At 43.8% G+C, this 19507-nt stretch overlaps 1 pseudogene; it reads left to right on the forward strand.

Annotated features, from left to right (window-relative positions):
• Nucleotides 1-19507, forward strand: part of LOC146575916 (protein cramped-like) — a 34390-nt pseudogene that overhangs the window by 12138 nt on the left and 2745 nt on the right.

The raw sequence follows: 19507 nt of genomic DNA on the forward strand, positions 1-19507 counted from the left end.
TACATGGGTGGATGGTTGTAAATCACATCACAGATGCCAAAAACCTCTCAAACCAAGCCCTCTTGCCGGTGATGCTGTGCGCAACCTCGTGACAACCACATGACTGATACTAACTCCTGAGCTGACTGTATGCTAACATGCGCCACAAATAAGGGTCATATTTGGATTTAAAACAATCACCGAGAAGCTTCCACTGAATGCTACTTTCCCCTGCATGACACTGAAATCATTAACACATACTAACCCTCACTTATGCTCTTCAGTTTTCTCAGAAATGGATTAAGCCTACACCTAAACCAACGGATATGTTCACTGACTTTTTCTCTTAGTCTGGAAATACTTAGTCAGCCCATTACGCAATTGAATTGATTATCATGACCCTCACTAATAGCCACTTACTAAGCTAAGAGTAATGTGCAAAACCCATTAGCCAAAGTAGTATAAATATTTTAACTTTTAGCAAATCCAGCAGGTTAATTAAGTGATTTCACATCATATGTTCAAACAGCTTGTCAGTTTTTAATATATCCCATGTACGCATACTTAAGCTTTAAAAATAAAGAAAAGTGCAATGACCTGATAGATGTTTGCTGAAAATTGTGGTTTACATCAGCACCTACATTAAAATACAAAGACCCTGTTTTGTGTGAGCTGCTCGATACCATGAAGCAAGACCTCTGAACATCTCAGTTTTTACACACACACACACACACACACACACACAAGTGCAAGCAAATGGTGTTTTATATGCTGTTGTCTAAAATATTATAAAATAAACCGTCTCTTTTTATATGTGGGGGGGGGGCACTCAAAAAACGGAGGGGACAGGTTGGCACCAGAACACCACAGGTCTGCCCCGAGATGAGTGTGAAAATGTGATTATCAACAAGCCCACCTGGACTTCAGTTAGGTCGCACGCTTGTCCAGAGTTCACTTTGTCTTCAAGCGTTTTAATTTAAAACATAAAGTGAGGCCTACCCCAAGCTAAAAGAAGGCAGATTATGTTCTCAGATAAAGCAAGCAATGAGGGCGAAGCAGAGAAAGTACCTGCACAATACATTCACATAAATCAAAATGGAATTTCTTTGAGGACACAAACATCTGGGGAGTAAACAGCTGTTTCAATACCTAATCACAGATTGTGCTCTCTGTTTTACACGTTTTTAGTAAGGCATAATTAACTAAAAGGCTAGAGAGATGAAAGGATGCCAAGCTGATACCAGGCCTCAGTCACATGGATTGTTTCTTAAATTCTGAAATTAAGTGGACATGCAAAAAGATCTGGCACTTCATATATTAAACTGAGAAGCTGTGCTGACCCAAGAAAGCGCCCAGAAATTTGGGCAAATGTCTGCTCTGAAGTTTTTAGCCAAACCAAACTGCAGGTCAGTTTAAAGCGCAAAATTGTGCAAGTAGTCCAAACTAAACCGTTCTTGAGATGCAGAAATGTTGTCACACACAAAAATCAGACGATTGTGCCTCCAAACAAATTGCACTTACAAATGCTTGTAACATAAATGATGAAAATAGTAACTGCAAAGTTGAGACTGAACAGTGTTTCAGTTAAAGTGATAAGCTAGCCATTCAGCTGACTCATTGGTGATTGCAATGATTGCAGGTTTCATTATAGAAGAATATCAAGGAGAAGACAGATGGCAGGGAGTCAGAAACGGGGGATGGAAATGCAAGATATTGAGGACAACTTATGAGCCCAGGCGTCAGGTGTGAACAACAACAATAACTGGGCTGTATTTAGGTGTACAGATCACATGACCATCAAAAGAGCAGTGTAGGAATGAGAGAAGATCAACAGGGGAGCACACAAAGAGGTTTATGGACACAAACTGGGAAAGGTGGCATGCTCAGTTGATCAGTAGAATACCACACTAGACTTTCTTCCAGGACGGTTGAGGACCCTGTTGTGGGGGCGAAGCTTGGGTCCAATGTTCCCTCTAATTTTTCATGTGTCTGAGCGAACACACAAACTCTCTGAGCGGTCCCTTGGACCACTGTGAGCAACAGCAGGCGTGTGCACTGTGGTCACGTCAGCATTGAATCCATCCAAGTTACATGGTTTATTAAAATAATCAAATTACAACATTTAAATTTATGTTAGACTTTTTTTTAATTAACTCCTTTAGCCCACTTACAACAAAAATTCAAAAAAAAATCTTGTTCATGACCTGTGTAGTATGTTAACACTATTGGAAGTAAAAATAACTTGAACTCCAATTTTGAAAACGCAACTTTCTTTTTTAAAAAAAAAAAAAAAAAGCTCTGACTTGTATTATGAGTATGAGTCTGTGGTCTGGGAGAGAGTCCTGTAACTCTCTGTCTGCAAAATACAGTATATAATGACCAATGTTGGGCAATTAATTATATAATTACGTCTTCAAAAAAGTAACTGATCTATGCAAACAAAGTTTTTTGCAGCTGTTTACTTAAAATGCAGCCAAGGCGTTTTTTTAAATAAACATTTCAAACTATTTACAGAACAATCAGCTGTTCTGCATCAAATTTGATGCCACACAAATTATTTGTGCCACTCCAAAAATAATTTCAAATCAAAATCAAATCAAATCACTTTTATTGTCACATCACATGTGCAGGTACATTGGTACAGCACATGTGAGTGAAATTCTTGTGTGCGAGCTTCACAAGCAACAGAGTTGTGCAAAATACAATAATGTAAACAAGCAAAATACAAGAATGGCTACATCTGAAACTAATAAATATATGTACAATATATAATAGTATATGCATTTCTGGATGTGTATACTAAATATTTTTCTACGTGTGTGTGTGTGTGTGTGTGTGTGTGTGTGTGTGTGTGTGTGTGTGTGTGTGTACACATATTTTACAAATTAAATAGAGTCAACAATAAATAAAATATATAAAAATATACAGAGTTGAGACATGTGCAAAACAGTGGCGTTACTGTACAGTATGGAGTGCATAATGTTAAAGTTCCAGTAGTGAAGCTGAGGTGTCTATGAAGTGTTCAGCAGTCTGATGGCCTGATGGAAGAAGCTGTCTCTCAGTCTGCTGGTACGGGACCGGATGCTGCAGAACCTCCTTCCTGATGGAAGCAGTCTGAACAGTTTATGGCTGGGGTGACTGGAGTCCTTGATGATCCTCCCCGCTTTCCTCAGGCACCGCTTCCTGTAGATGTCTTGGAGGGAGGGAAGCTCACCTCCAATTATCCGTTCAGAGCACCGCACTACTCGCTGGAGAGCTTTGCAGTTGTAGGCGGTGCTGTTGCCATACCAGGTGGTGATGCATCCAGTGAGGATGCTCTCAATGGCACAGTGATAGAAGGTCCTGAGGATGCGGGGGCTCATGCCGAATCTTTTCAGTCTCCTGAGAAAGAAGAGGCGCTGCTGCGCCTTCTTCACTGTTTTGTTTGTGTGTACTGACCACGTAAGATCCTCAGCCAGATGTACACCAAGGAACCGGAAGCTGCTCACTCTCTCCACAGCAGCGCCGTTGATGGTGATGGGGGTGTGTACTTCTCTGCACCTCCGGAAGTCCACTATCAGCTCCTTTGTCTTTGCGACGTTGAGTGTGAGATGGTTGTCTTGACACCAGTGGGTCAGGGCGCTGACCTCCTCCCTGTAAGCCGTCTCATCACCATTGGTGATAAGACCCACCACTGTAGTGTCGTCCGCAAACTTCACAATGATGTTGGAGTTGTTAGTGGCTGTGCAGTCGTAGGTGTAGAGTGAGTACAGGAGAGGGCTCAGTACACACCCCTGTGGGGCACCAGTGTTCAGTGTGATGGGGGATGAGGTGATGCTGCCCAGTCTGACCACTTGGCGTCTGTCAGACAGGAAGCTAAGGATCCAGCTGCAGAGGGAGCTGCTCAGTCCTAGATCCTGCAGTTTCCTGTCCAGCTTCGAGGGAACGATGGTATTGAATGCTGAGCTGTAATCTACAAACAGCATTCTCACATACGTGTCTCTCTTCTCCAGGTGTGACAGGGCAGTGTGTAGTGTCAAGGCTATGGCATCATCAGTGGACCTGTTGTGGCGGTATGCGAACTGTAGAGGGTCCAGTGACCGAAGCATTTGCTTACGATGGGGGTCAGGGCTACAGGTCGCCAGTCGTTCAATGAGGAGATGGTGGAGGATTTGGGTACAGGGACGACGGTGGCCATTTTGAAGCAGGCTGGGACTACAGACAGAGAGAGGGAAAGGTTGAAGATGTGCGTGAACACTGCAGCCAGCTGAGCCGCGCATGACTTGAGGACGCGGCCGGGAATCCCGTCCGGACCAGTAGCTTTGCGTGCGTTCACCTTCCTGAAGCACTTCCGCACATCCTCCTCAGACACAGTGTGCGCACTGACGTCATCCGCGGTGCGCACACTGTCCGGTCTCATGGTGTTCGCTGTGTCGAATCTAGCGTAGAATACGTTTAGATCCTCACACAGAGAGGCCGTGGTCTGCGGTGTGCTGGTTTTCCCTCTAAAGTCTGTGATCGTGTTTAGTCCCTGCCACATACTCCGAGGGTTGTCGAACTGTTGCTCCACCCTGTCCCTGTACTCACGTTTGGCTGCTTAGATAGTCTTCCGGAGTTGGTAATGTGCGTGTTTGTAGTCCGATGTGTTCGCGGAGGCAAAGGCGGTGCTCCGTGCCGCCAGTGCCGCGCGAACATCTCCGTTAATCCAGGGTTTTTGATTTGGGAAGGATTTAACTGTTCTGGATGGGACGACATCTTCCACGCATTTCCTGATAAATCCGCAGACTGAGTCTGTGTACTCGTCAATGTCCCTAGCAGCCACGTGAAACATTTCCCAGTCCGCGTGATCAAAACAGCACCGCCCTCCGGGTTGGAGCTTCCTGTTTCAGCTTCTGCCTGTAGGCGGGCAGGAGCAGGATGGAGCGGTGATCTGATTGGCCGAATGGGGTGCGGGGGAGGGCTTTGTACGCATCCCGGAAAGAGATGTAGCAGTGGTCGAGTAGCCGGTCTCCACGAGTGTTAAAATGGATGTGTTGGTGGAGTTTGGGTGAGACTTTCTTCAGGTTTCCCTTATTAAAGTCTCCGGCTGTGATAAACGCTGCCTCTGGGTGTGCGGTTTCCTCACTGCTGATCGCGCTGTACAGTTCCCTGAGTGCTCGGTCAGTGTCGGCTTGTGGGGGAATGTAAACAGCCGTAATAATCACTGCTGTAAATTCCCTCGGTAGCCAGAATGGCCGGCACTTAATCATCAGGTACTCCAGGTCCGGTGAGGTCCAGGTCCACTTATGCTTACTCCAAGCACCGCTGCGAGTTTGGCCGTCAGTGTCAGTTTTCGGATTCGCCTGCTGAGCTGCTGGTGGAGATCCACCCGGACCCAGTGGCGTGTCTAGAAAATTTTTGTTGGGGGGCCAGGTAGGGGCACAGATTTGGAGAAGGGTGGCAGATGTAATTGGCAGATAATGTTTTTAAAAAAAAAATCTACCAACCGTTAACCATAATTCAATAATCCTATAAACCTAATAACCGAATGCGCTTTTAATTCTTATTAGAATGAGATTTTAACCACTATGGTGCAAAGTTTTTAGATACTGCGTTGATAAAGTACAAGAGATACAATCAGTGCTTTGTCAGTGTTTACTCAGCATTCAAGGACAGCAATATTTGCATAATATTTTTACTGACATATAGTGCACATATGTTTTGGGCAAAAACATTTTTGAATATTAAAATACGAACATTTGTAACAAAGAATTGACAAATTAGCCAATGCCAATGCAAAACCAATGCCTATTAAAAAAAAGAAGATAATCTTCTCACAAACTGGTGTTTGATTTTGAAACAGGAAAAAAGTGGGGAAACAACTGAAAAGACTAACATTTGAATAAAACCTGAAAGCAAGTAAATACTTTCTATGCTGCCTTATGGTAAACTTTGGTAATATTGATCAAGAACAACACTGGCTGATGATGAAATACAGTCAGCTGGCATGGTGACACTGCCAGTATTAACCTGCAGGGCTGGACTGGGACAGAAAATCAGGCATTTTGACTAGAGACCGGCCCACCAGGTATTAAAGCCATAAAGACTTTGACTGAAAACAAATGCTGTTGTGACAGTGATGTACACTGTCTTGTTGGTATATGTATGATTTCTATACATTTTACGTCAGATAAAAACTTTGGTTGTAAGATTTAGATAATTATTTAATAAAAGCTAGATATTTTAAATGAGAATAAGAAAGAAAAGTATTTCTTTGTGCCCCACCTTTCCCTGTTAATGCCCTACCTGGCCCCCTGGCAAAACTTTCCTAGATCCACCCCTGCACAGTTGCCAGCTGTCAGCTACATAAAAAAGGATCCTGGTGTTATTTGTGTCTCAGAAACAGTTCATAACTTCCCTTCAACTCATTCATGTGAACTAAAAGGTAAACCTGTTTCTCCATCACCTGTTCAGCTCTGATGATTCAGTAAGGACATCTCCTGGTTTCATCTTCATGTTTCCCTCTCACCACATATCCAAACCGATATCATGACCAGCAGCTTTTACAGCTGTGACTCCAGCAAACATCAGCTGATACTAGAAAGTAATATCAAATAAATTCTAACAACAGCTGATCAAGCTTAAATGTGCTGCTGTTGTTTAGCGCGACATCTGCTGGTTTCCTCTTTCTGGCGCAAAGTGGGCGATAAATAAACAAGGGAGAAAAGCCAATCAGCTGATCATTGATCAGTTTCATGATTGAAGTAGCAACAGGAGAGGCAGGGGAGAGGATGAGAGGAGAAGAGGCAGCTGTGCAGCGTAACGACAGAATAACTCCAGCTTTGTGTCTTTTTTTCATTATAGCGAAAGTCCGGGACAAACTGTGTTCCTTCTCAGCTCAATACGAAACGTGTAATATTTTCTCTGAATGAGGGACCATTCCATTTTTTTAAAGAGCCGTTGGCAACTCTACTAACTAACCTTATGAATAAAATAAAGTTCACTATCAGTAACGTCATAGCACCCACCCAGCTGTATATAAACTCTGTCAAGCTGGCTAGAACCAGTACTAGTTATTGCAACTGAGGGTAAAAAGTCAGCACAACGAAAATAAACTCCACCTAAACTTGGTTTATATCTGACCCAGATAGACTGCAGGTCATAACTTCTTACCTGAAGTTCAGTTCACCTGACACTCGGACTGGCGGTGTTCCAGATCTACTGGCGTTTAGATCAACTGGCGTTGGTCGAACAGATGTGTGGCAGTCTTGCGTTTCAGGAGCTGCTACCGACAAACCAGCAAAAAAACGCCAAATGTGTCATCTGTGACACTTGTGAGGTTATCTCAAACACACTCCGTCAGTCTTGATGCTGTTGAACAACAAAATGTTTAAAATGTGGCGAGTTTATCTGGTGATATCCTCATTCGCGACGCGATCGCGAAAACAGCAAACAATTAACACCACGCCGATGTTGTTCACAGGACAGCAAGAGTAAACGATCGGGAGACTCTTGTCGTCGTTATCGTTCCGCTCGCACGGTTTATTTCTCCGATTTCAGCGTTTTTGCTTCACAACTACAGCGAGCAGTTTACTTTGTGCACTAACATGGAGTCGAGTCAACCAGCGCCACCTCTGGCCAAGTGCCACAGCCTACAGCCAGATCAACCTGTGACACACATCTGCACCACGTTTGAATTCGTGTCATGCACATTTGTACCTTTCAACTGTGTCTGTTTAAATCACGGGCTTAAAATGGACCTGATATCAGGACAGGAAAGGGACATTACTGAACAGGGTTGCTTACAGTTCTTTTGTCTTTTTTCTTATTATTTTCTTTTGGGACTATATAGGAAATTGGACTAGAATGATGTTGCAGTTTTCAGCCAATCATTTCATTGACCCACAGATTTAGCCTAGGCTACCTTTGTTTTGTTTTTTTTATCACCCCCATTTTACAACAAATACCAGTAAAGCAGAGGTTGTAATTTATTTGCCATTATTCAGTTTTGGTTTTGCAAATAATCTGAATGAGCCTCTGTAGTAACTCAGAGGGTGACTGATATCAGGAACTTTCTAAACAATGAATCAAAGCTAGAGATGACTTAAGGCTTTCAGGATGACTTTTAAACACAATGAAGGATTCCCCTGTAGGCTACCAATCACTAATAGTATTGTATTTGCTAAGTGTGAGCTGGTTGGTGTCAGTTTATCTATGCAGACAAGGCATTACCTCCTGGGTTTCCACACTACCTGTCCCTCTGGAGGCACAGACAGCTTTGGGTGGGGCTGAGACTTAGTAAGGTGGTGGTGGTTTTTGAGTTTGTTAATGAGGCTATGCCACCCAGTAATCTGTGTGTTCCTCATTGAAAAGTGGAATTTATTTGGAAAAATATTTCAGTACATTATACATCTGTGATTTTAATTTGTACATTTTTCCTTTTAAAATTGCTTTGTCCACAAAACAGCAGCCATTGATCAGATCAGAAACAATATTATTTACTTGTGTATCCTTTGACAGGTATGACTGGTGGATTTTTGTTGTTTGAAACAGAAAAGCTCTGATTGTGTCAGAAACTATATTTAGATTGAGCACAAACGTTTGACTGTCTGACTAAGAAAGCCTCACTTATTTTTATGTGATGCTATATCGGTGCACTTCTATTTTGAAGGCGACACATTTAGGTTATTGTCTGTGAGCCAGTCACATGCTTGTGTTTGTAAATTAACACCCATTTGGGCTAAAAAAAAACAAAAAAAACAACACTTTTTTTTCTTTATTTATTTTTTTTTATAATGTAGCACAGTACTGCAACAGCAACTCTCTGGGTGCTCCTGCTAATGTCTCCTGGTGTTGTGCACAGTACTGGGCCAGAAAACTTGGCCAGTGGAGCCCACCATGAGTTGGTTTTGGAACTGTGTAATGTAGACCTGACCATAGGGACTGATTGCTTTTCCTGTCTCCTTGCCAGAGCTTAACCACAGAGAGGGAAGCTCTGCAGGTTCTGTGCGCTGTAATGGCAGTGGGTGGCTTTGTGTGCATGTATTTTAACATCTCGCAAATCACACACCTCAGATCAACCTTTTTTCGTTATGACATAAAAAACAGCCAGGGTGGTGAGCTGATATTTAAGTTGTGCCTTTCCTCTGAATGTTTCTGTGTTAAAACAGGGGCAGAGAATGGCTCCTCTTCCCAGGGTGTGGTGGGGCAGACCGGGCCTGTGGTCAGCTCCACGGGGGGAGTATCCAAGACCTCCAAGGGCCAAGGGTCTACAGAGAAGGAAGAACAAGCTGGTAACCAGAAAAGAGCCCGTCGGCAGTGGGAATCCTGGAGCGCCGAGGACAAAAACAGCTTTTTTGAGGGTCTTTATGAGGTAAAGCTTGCAACAACCTTTTACCAAGTTAAAAGTTTACCATGTGTAGATCTTTTGACGTCGTAGATTCACGGCTGCCCTCCTTTGTTCCCAGCACGGGAAGGATTTTGAGGCCATCCAGAACAACATTGCAATGAAGTACAAGAAGAGAGGCAAGCCAGCAAATATGGTGAAGAACAAGGAACAGGTCCGCCACTTTTACTACCGAACTTGGCACAAGATCTCCAAACACATCGACTTCGCTAACGGTGAGTTGCTTTTTTTCTCTCTCTCTTAATTCACCTTGGAATTTTTGATCCCCAAATATGAAGTTTGTACACTGTAATGACTTTATCGAATGACGCCTCATAAAAATGTGTACAACTCATACAACAAGGTGATGTCTTAGGCTGATCTTAATTGGTTTATTTTAGGTTTGTGTTTAGTTGTTTCAGTTATGCTACTTACTGCAGACACTGTGAATGAGAAGTAAAGAAGAGATGCTGTTAAACAGCCACATATATTATTATTTTTTCCTACAACAGAACTCACACTGACATTTTTGTTTTTTAGCAAGCAAAACATATGTTAAAGAAGTTCACCAGATAAGCTGGAGCTCTTTTCCCCTACAAAAAGCACCCAGTGTTACTCTCATGTTATCTTTATGTAGCACGCACAGGCCTCCACCAGTGTTGTGACTTGTGCTTCCTTTCCTTCTCAGTGTACTCCAGGGTGTTAAAGAAATCTTCTCAAGAACTGTACGGCCTCATCTGCTACGCCGAGCTTCGCAAAAAAGTTGGAGGATGTAAGTGAGGGCTGTGAAAGCGCTTGGATGCAATGTAGACTGCGTGTGTTTTGCTGTTTGTTCTGCTGGTTGTGGACACAGGGGATGTGATTAAACTCCAGATGATCCCTGTGGCTCGGGGCAGTTGCCCCTGAGGAGCATGTCTTAACTAGCTGTCTTGTGTTTTGTCTTTGACAGTGATGGATGATAAGAATGTGGCAAAGCTGAACGAACTCATCCAGCAAGGGTAAGTCTGTGGCAGAAGCTTTGGCTAGTGGGTTTACGTACACATCTGGGATTGTGATACTTTAAACTGATGCACTAGATCACATTTGGAAAGATACAGATTAGCACTTTGCTAGTATGAAAAACAAATCTGAGGGCTGAGTTGACAGTATGTAGTCAGATGCTTTCTCTGTGGCACGGCAAGGTTTAGAGCTTACAACATATATGAATAAAGATTCTTCTGTTCCACCAGGGCCACCACCGTGCGCTCTAAGGGGAGGAACCTGCGGATCAAAGCTCCAATGTGCCGAGCGTTGAAGAAACTTTGTGATCCAGATGGTGAGTATGAGCCTGCAGAAACCCAGCACACGCGTTACAGAACAAGCACTGAAAACCTCACTGATGGTGAGACTGGGGGGTTCACGGGGGCGGGGCTTTTTTACAAAAACCATGGCATCAAGTGGGCTGGTGGTGTTTCCATGGTAACTTTGGGTGCAAAGTGAGGAGGATGAAGGAGATGACTGTTCTGACCAGCTGTCATCAACCCCTCTGCTCAATAACACCCACTCATCACACTTACTGAAAATATTTGCTTTCATCAAGGGTAGAAAAAGACTGTCTCTTGTCATTGTTGTATGTAAATCTGTGAATGGATCCCACTGAGATTGATGGCTGCCTTTTCATTTTGTCGTGGTTGATTAAGTGAGAGAGCATAGTTGAGTTTATAGGTTTTGGGCTTTTCTTATAGTGGCTGAATCTGTAATTTTGTGTCCTGCAGGAGTGAGTGATGAAGAGGACCAGAAGCCGGTGCGTCTGCCCTTGAAGGTGGCAGTGGAGCTCCAGCCACGCAGTAACCACTCCTGGGCCCGAGTTCAGAGTCTTGCCCACAACCCTCGCCTCAGGTCTGACATGGATAAGAACCACAATATATTTTCAAAAGCATAACATCCAAGAGTCGGAGAGATGTCATACCTTCATTAATTCATTTTCTATTATTATTTTATTTATTTATTTTATTAGTTCAAGCCATGGTGATGCAACAAAGCCTGAGCTAATTTAAGAACCTCTTCTTGGCTTCAGACTGCTTATTTCAGTTTGATGGTTTGCATGTTTTCCACCGTTTTCTGGGTCAGCTCTTTTTTTTTTTTTTTTTTTTTTTTTGTGCAAATTAAATATGTGTGTATATGTTTTTTTTTTAAGCTAACTCGTGAAATTTGAAAAGTGTAAACACCCTCAGACATGATGCTGTTCAAAGTTTAAACTCTATTTCTTTCATTTTTAATTTTTGTTCTCAGTTCAGTTTTCAGTTAGTGTTCAGACTGGGTTTGCTTCTTTTGAGGTTCAGTTTCGTTTTTACTGGTTTCAGTGTTAGGGTTTTTTTTTGTTTTTTTGTTTAATTATTATGATAATAAGGGTTATTTATCATGGGTAGGTTGAAGAAGGGTAAAGACTTTGTGAAAATGGCTGAATTACAGCAATGTCAGTATGCATTTGTTTGCAAACGTGACAAAACAAATATAGTAAAACTATACATTAATGAACATTTCTGTTTTATTTTAGTTATTTTTGGAGCACGTAGTTGGCGTTTTGATTTTTCCCACACAGGATTATTTCGGTTTTAGAAAACTCTATTAAATTTGATCCACAGTAGTCTAAGTGTAAAATGTAGAAGTAGTTTATGTCAGACGTATTCGACCTGGTAGTGTTGTATTTTGCAAAGTTGACATCAAATGTTTTTTCTGTTTTCTCAGGATGGTGGTGGAGCTCCACAGGAAAGTTTCCAGCCTCATAGAGTATCTGAAACAGAAGTGGGCTTATCATGACCAGTGGATTGTATCCTTTTTAAAAAAAACATTACAGTGCAATATGTATGCAAAACTCTTCAGAGTGTTTTTCATTCCTAGTGTACATATTAGAAATGTACTGCTCTAACATGCTGCTTTCTGGGGCATATACAGTGGGGCAAAAAAGTATTTAGTCAGCCACCGATTGTGCAAGTTCCCCCACCTAAAATGATGACAGAGGTCAGTAATTTGTACCAGAGGTACACTTCAACTGTGAGAGACAGAATGTGGAAAAAAAAAAAAATCCATGAATCCACATGGTAGGATTTGTAAAGAATTTATTCGTAAATCAGGGTGGAAAATAAGTATTTGGTCAATAACAAAAATACAACTCAATACTTTGTAACATAACCTTTGTTGGCAATAACAGAGGTCAAACGTTTACTATAGGTCTTTACCAGGTTTGCACACACAGTAGCTGGTATTTTGGCCCATTCCTCCATGCAGATCTTCTCGAGAGCAGTGATGTTTTGGGGCTGTCGCCGAGCAACACGGACTTTCAACTCCCGCCACAGATTTTCTATGGGGTTGAGGTCTGGAGACTGGCTAGGCCACTCCAGGACTTTCAAATGCTTCTTACGGAGCCACTCCTTTGTTGCCCGGGCGGTGTGTTTTGGATCATTGTCATGTTGGAAGACCCAGCCTCGTTTCATCTTCAAAGTTCTCACTGATGGAAGGAGGTTTTGGCTCAAAATCTCACGATACATGGCCCCATTCATTCTGTCCTTAACACGGATCAGTCGTCCTGTCCCCTTGGCAGAAAAACAGCCCCATAGCATGATGTTTCCACCCCCATGCTTCACAGTAGGTATGGTGTTCTTGGGATGCAACTCAGTATTCTTCTTCCTCCAAACACGACGAGTTGAGTTTATACCAAAAAGTTCTACTTTGGTTTCATCTGACCACATGACATTCTCCCAATCCTCTGCTGTATCATCCATGTGCTCTCTGGCAAACTTCAGACGGGCCTGGACATGCACTGGCTTCAGCAGCGGACCACGTCTGGCACTGCGGGATTTGATTCCCTGCCGTTGTAGTGTGTTACTGATGGTGACCTTTGTTACTTTGGTCCCAGCTCTCTGCAGGTCATTCACCAGGTCCCCCCGTGTGGTTCTGGGATCTTTGCTCACCGTTCTCATGATCATTTTGACCCCACGGGATGAGATCTTGCGTGGAGCCCCAGATCGAGGGAGATTATCAGTGGTCTTGTATGTCTTCCATTTTCTGATGATTGCTCCCACAGTTGATTTTTTCACACCAAGCTGCTTGCCTATTGTAGATTCACTCTTCCCAGTCTGGTGCAGGTCTACAATACTTTTCCTGGTGTCCTTCGAAAGCTCTTTGGTCTTGGCCATAGCGGAGTTTGGAGTCTGACTGTTTGAGGCTGTGGACAGGTGTCTTTTATACAGATGAGTTCAAACAGGTGCCATTCATACAGGTAACGAGTGGGGGGACAGAAAAGCGTCTTACAGAAGACGTTACAGGTCTGTGAGAGCCAGAGATTTTCCTTGTTTGAGGTGACCAAATACTTATTTTCCACCCTGATTTACAAATAAATTCTTTACAAATCCTACCATGTGAATTCATGGATTTTTTTTTTTTCCACATTCTGTCTCTCACAGTTGAAGTGTACCTCTGGTGCAAATTACTGACCTCTGTCATCATTTTAAGTGGGGGAACTTGCACAATCGGTGGCTGACTAAATACTTTTTTGCCCCACTGTACCAGCTTGTGTCGAATATAAACTGGTCCTTAACTTTGAAAACTCAGCTTAAGAGTCTCATGGAGAGAGAGGCTCTAGAAGGCAACCAGACCAGCACAGCCTCTCCCAGCATAACTCAGAAGGAAGAACTTTTTCTTTTTCCAGCTGAGAGCTGCACATTGACTACACTGCCTGGGGTGGCACGTGTGGTTCACTCCAAAGCGTCCTGCACTGTCCATTGGATCGAGAGTGGCAAGAGCCGACCTAATGCCAAGGAGTTGCCAGCTGCCCAGATCCTGGGCATCCATGCAGCTCCACAACCTCGAACTGGCAGCAAATCTGGGCGGGGAAGCGCTGCTGTTGCTGGTGCTTCACTGACTATAACGGGTGATGCTCGTCGAACTGAAACCCCCAACCCTGATCCATCAGCAGACAGTTCTGCAAAGGTAGAGGAGAAGAGACTTCAGTCCCCTTGTGTCCCAGTTTCCTCTCAGCTGACTGTCAGAGAAGAGGGAGATGGGATGGGATCTTCTGATCCAGGAAAGGCCTGCACTGGCGTTGAGGTCAGTGGTGGTTTAGCCATGACCAGAAGCACGGACAGGTCATGTAGTGGTGCCGATGGCTCCGCTGAGCAGTACAAAGAGGAGCAGAGCACCAGCGCGTCTTCCTCGGAGGCAAATCAGCCTCCTTCAGTCAAACCTCCAGTGACTGGCTCAGACGAAGCCGTGTCGCAAGCTTCCCCACCAGCGACCAAAGAACGGGTCGTTGAGCAGATCAGAGAGGAAGGCTGGAGCGCCCGTGACGCAGAGAACGTCACCCTGGCCGAGCTGTACCTGATGTTTGGGAAGCCAGGCAAGCTGCAGCTGGAGTACGAGTGGCAGCCGGTCACAGCTCCACCCAGCAACTCAGAAGAGGGACAAGCCTCAGTGCAGCCAAAGCCCGACAGGACAAATCGAGTTTTGCGCTGCTTACTCAAGCTGGTTTCCACTGAAGTCAACCCCAAACCTCTGGTAAGTTTTCCCTTTTCTGTCTTCCAAGATTGTGGCCTGGTGTGTTGTTTAAATTACAAGTTGAAAAGATGAAAAATGTGTAATTATCAGTGGCATTAAGGCTTAAAATTAAACATTTTTAAGATGCAGCAGTGTGAAGAGTTTATATTCCGTACAAAGCCAGCTGATGAAAAACATGTTACTGGTTATGTACTATGAACACCACAGGTTTTTTTTTTTGTTTGGTTTTTTTTTGTCTTTTTCAATGAAAGTGCTATTTCGAGATAGGAGCATATCATGTGTCTTTTCCTTCAGGCTCCAGAGCTGTGCTCCACAGCCACATCACCCCTCAAGACCTATCAGGAGGAGCAAAACCAGGTCCTCACACCTCCGGCGAAGGGTCCTGTTGCAGGCGCCCGTAGCCCCAGCTGTGGGCGGCCGCAGGCGTCTTTGCGCATGCCCAAGTTACAGCTGCCAAGTGCTGGAGGTATTTATGTCTCTCTCCTGCTGGCTTTTGTGATAAAGTCTTTTCTGTACTTACAGTGCTGTAGTTATTAAACAGCGAGAAGTAATTATGCAGCACCGATGCTTCCTCTTTAGAAGTTGTCTTCAAATAGCTGCCTTTCCTGATGTGGCACCACATCTGTTTCAATCCTGTTCAGGTGGGCGCAACCTTACCCGCTCTCTGCTGGGTTCTACTGCAGTTGGCGAATCAGAAAGCAGCGTGTTCGCAGTACCCACCACGCTGCCACCCAACAGCTCACGGCACAACCGAATGTTCTCCCCTAACAAAGAGGCAGAGCTAGCCTTCAGACAGCAGCTCGACTCGATCAGTGTAAGCCAGAATAATGCATCATTTTTTGTTTATGCCAACTGTACAGAGACATAATTCATGTATTAACGAGCATTAATATGTGCTTTTTTCTTTTCTTTTTCTCACAGATGCAGTCAGATCTTTTCCTTTCTAGACAGAGAAAACCTCGGAACAGACAACTTCGCAAACCACTTGTAGTTCAGGTGAGAGCAAGATCATTATCCATTCATCAGTTCTGGGCTTGGTTGGGTGGAAGGCGGGTTTTCCTAAGTGTGTTTTTGTTTGGCCACTTCTTTCTCGTTCACAGCGAACACTGCTGCCCAGAACTACAGGAGACACTCCTCAACACGTCTGCTCCTTCTCCATCCTCTCCAACTCCTCTGCCACAGGTACTCCTCAGATGGCAGGACAGAACGATAGAATATGTCGTCAGCTGAGGCTGGAAATGTTTAGGGCGTAGTTTTACAGTATGCATTAATGAAATCACAGCTAAAAACGATTTCTCTTTCTCAGCAAGACCCTCTGGTAATTGTCTGCTCTCTCACTTCCTGTTTCTTCCTTCAGGAACTGGATCTTTCCGGCCGATCCATCCCCGACTAGCTCCTTCCTCTCGCTCTGTCCAAACTAAAACAACCCCAGCAACATCCAGCTCTGCGGGGGCCAGCCAGCTCTCTAGTATGGACTTCTTCTGTTATCTACTACATTTTTCTGTTTTATTGAAATATTGATAAACTCTACACCAAATATACTGCAAAAAAATTACATATTGTTGTTTTTATGGGGTCAACAACTTTGCTTTTATAAGCACCCAGTTTCACACCTTGGCTCAGGCGATTAGAGGATCATCAGGGGTCCTTTTGTCCCTCTGTGGGGGGATACTCCCACTAGGTTTAAATCTGGGACTCCCCACCATTTGACCTTAGAACTGAAGAAGCTTCTCGGATGAGAGGTGAAACGTCTTCAAGTAACTTAAAGAAGTCCAGATGCTTTTCTTTGTAAGCTCCTTTGACTACGATGACCTGGATGACTGAGAACCTTCACAGACATATTTTATAAAATTGCTTAAAAACATATTTAAGGTCCAAGTTGTATTTGTGTAAGATTCCTGTGTCAAAATCTAGAACTCTGAGAAGGTCAGTGACAGACAGTATTTCTGTGCAGACGACAGAAGCAAAAACATTTTTCCAGAAGACCTTGGACCATCCTTTTTTTTTTTTTTTCTTCCTGCTCTGCTCTTCACATGCTGTTGCTGTTGATGCTTATCAGGAGTGATATGACAAATCTCTCGTTTGCCTGAACTGTTAATACTTTCAGGTGCCATTGACCTGGCAGCTAAGTCTGCAGGCATCATCCCAGGCAGTCCCTGTCGGGAGGTGGATTCTTCCACTGTGGATAACAGCGCTCTTCTCGCCACCACTCCCATTGCTGATGCTGAGCCAGACTCTCAACTCCACCAGCAAAATGTTCCAGAGGTCAGAGACACACACACACACACACACACACACACACACACACACACACACACACACACACGGACTAGAACCCTCCTTCATTTGATGTCTCCTCCTTGCCTGTGGCATTAGAATAAATGCTATTGCCCATTACCATCTTGGAGTGTTACATTTAAAACGGTCAGTTTTTGATTTATCTTACTTTAATGAAAGTTATTGCTCACTCTAATGATTTTCTGTTTATCTGTGCGGTGTAGGCCAGGTTTTGCATAATGTTTTTCTTTTTACTGTGCATCTGTCGTACAAGACTTCACAAATGATTTAGTAATTTTTATAGATTTTCTTTGTAGACATTATTCTTGCATACAGTTGTCATATTCATGATCACCTGTTTATTTGTCTGTTACGGTTTAAAAACAAGCTGCTCCAAACAGTTTGCCCTGATGGGATAAATAAAGCTGTTTGTATCGCCATCAGAGCGTTTCCTTGCTCACAGTGGACCTTTGTGAGGGAACACTTGGCTTAGTTAAAGGCAGTGAGTCTGCGTAACCTCATTTGTTTTCCAGTCGTAGCTGATCACCATTTGGTAAAGAAAATTGTCAGCTATGCTTGAATAAATGGTTTAAAAAAATGTGATGTGCTAAGTTAAATCGCTCTTTCCATAGAATGGCGTACCACCTCCGTCTCCTGGAGTCACCGGCGGGGGAGACTCACTCCTCTCTCCCCCGAGCGTTGCCTCGCTCCTTGATATCTCACTCCCAGGCCCTCCTGAAGAGGCTCTAACCCCCGGAGAACCTCAAACGCAGATCAGCGACTCCATCATCGAGCTTGCCATCAACTCCACACATTACGGTGCGTGCACGTGCAGACGTCTTACCCGAGCCATATTGACAAGAAACTGCTAAATAAAGCTTGATGATGTTTGTTTAGTGAAATGGAAAGTGAGAGTAGGTTAGAAAGGTTTTGTAATTACCACTGAGGTCAGCTTTGTGGCTCCACAGCATTAATTCCTCTGCAGGTTGTGGAAAAGAGTGCACGTTGACATCCAAACAGCTAAACATCTGAGCCTGCTGAGTTTAATCGCTGATATCTCATTTCTGTTTGCCTGCTGCACTGCAGGTGAGGAGGCTGCTCTCTCTCCAGCCAAGCTGGGCAACAGCGACGGCTCCAAACTGCTGGCCTCGTCTCCCTCGCTCAGCCCATCCAGAGGCTGGATCCCTTCACCCAGCCACGACCCTCAGTGGTACCCCAGCGACTCGTCTGACTCCACACTGGGATGCCTCCTTTGTAAGAGTTTTTTTGCTTCCTTTCTCAAGAGTGTGCCAGAAGTTACATTTTAGGCCAAGAAGAACAGAATATTAAGTGGATGTATTTTTATCATTACTTCCCACTAAAAATGCTGCATACAGCAGCACGTGCAGTCAACATTTACAAAGATTTGTTTGTAAAATCCCCAATATTACTAACACAGCTGTATGATGAAAGGCCATTTACTCAGTCTTTTGCTCTTATTTTCCTTGCAGCCAGCATGGTCTCTCCTGATAAGGGCAGACGGACCACCCTAACCCCCACTGGCCCCTCCAGTGGCACAGCTCTACTCGGTCCTAGCCTCCTGGACTGCAATTCTCATGATTCTCATGATTCAATCCCGTGGCCTTCCTGATGTGGCAGAGGTAAGTAAATGCTTGTTGATTAAATGAAAGAAAGTTGTGACTGAGAAGCAACACTTGCCACAAACACAACACAGTCTGAATCTCAGCAACCAACATGTTATATGTTATTAATTAGTCTCTAAAATGTAAATGTAAAAACATCACTTCCCATTTTAAAAATAACCTGCATTTATATCCACTCTGAAAATGTGGTTCTTATCCCCTTTTGGATCTGTCCTGCTGTGCAAGTGGACTCTGACCCAGAGCCGGTTGTGTTAGGGACCACATGGTACCTTTTGGATAGATCAGCTTCTGGGCTGATCCACCAAATTTTAGGTGATTTTTAATGAAAAACTTGTTGAGTCACACCCTGAGATTCAGACACCATACCTTTTGAAATGCTGACAGCATTTAATATCTGAATCTCAGTCTGTGAACACGTTTCCATTTTTAGTGCTCTCTCTCGCTCTCTTGCGTGCTTTGATAGCGACTTTATGAAGAAATGAATCGGGAGTGTCAGTTAGCTGGTTCAGGTGTGGCAGGAGGGGATGAGGCAGAGAGAAGCTCTAAGTTTGTTAAAGATAACCTGCCAGTGAGCAGGTTTAGTTCAGATTGTGTTAAGTGATTCATCTCAGGGTTAACAAACGCAGACTTGTTAGCTTAAACCTGTTTCCTGGGATGGGGCCCAAACCTGCCTGGGAGGTGAATAGAGCCCGGTGACTGTTGCCTCCTGTGTTTGGACTAACACATCTGCTTT

Source organism: Mchenga conophoros, linkage group LG4, assembly GCF_057382185.1.
Source record: "Mchenga conophoros isolate Kocher_MC1m ecotype Shallow Benthic linkage group LG4, M_conophoros_male_GT1.1, whole genome shotgun sequence".
Taxonomy (NCBI): domain Eukaryota; kingdom Metazoa; phylum Chordata; class Actinopteri; order Cichliformes; family Cichlidae; genus Mchenga; species Mchenga conophoros.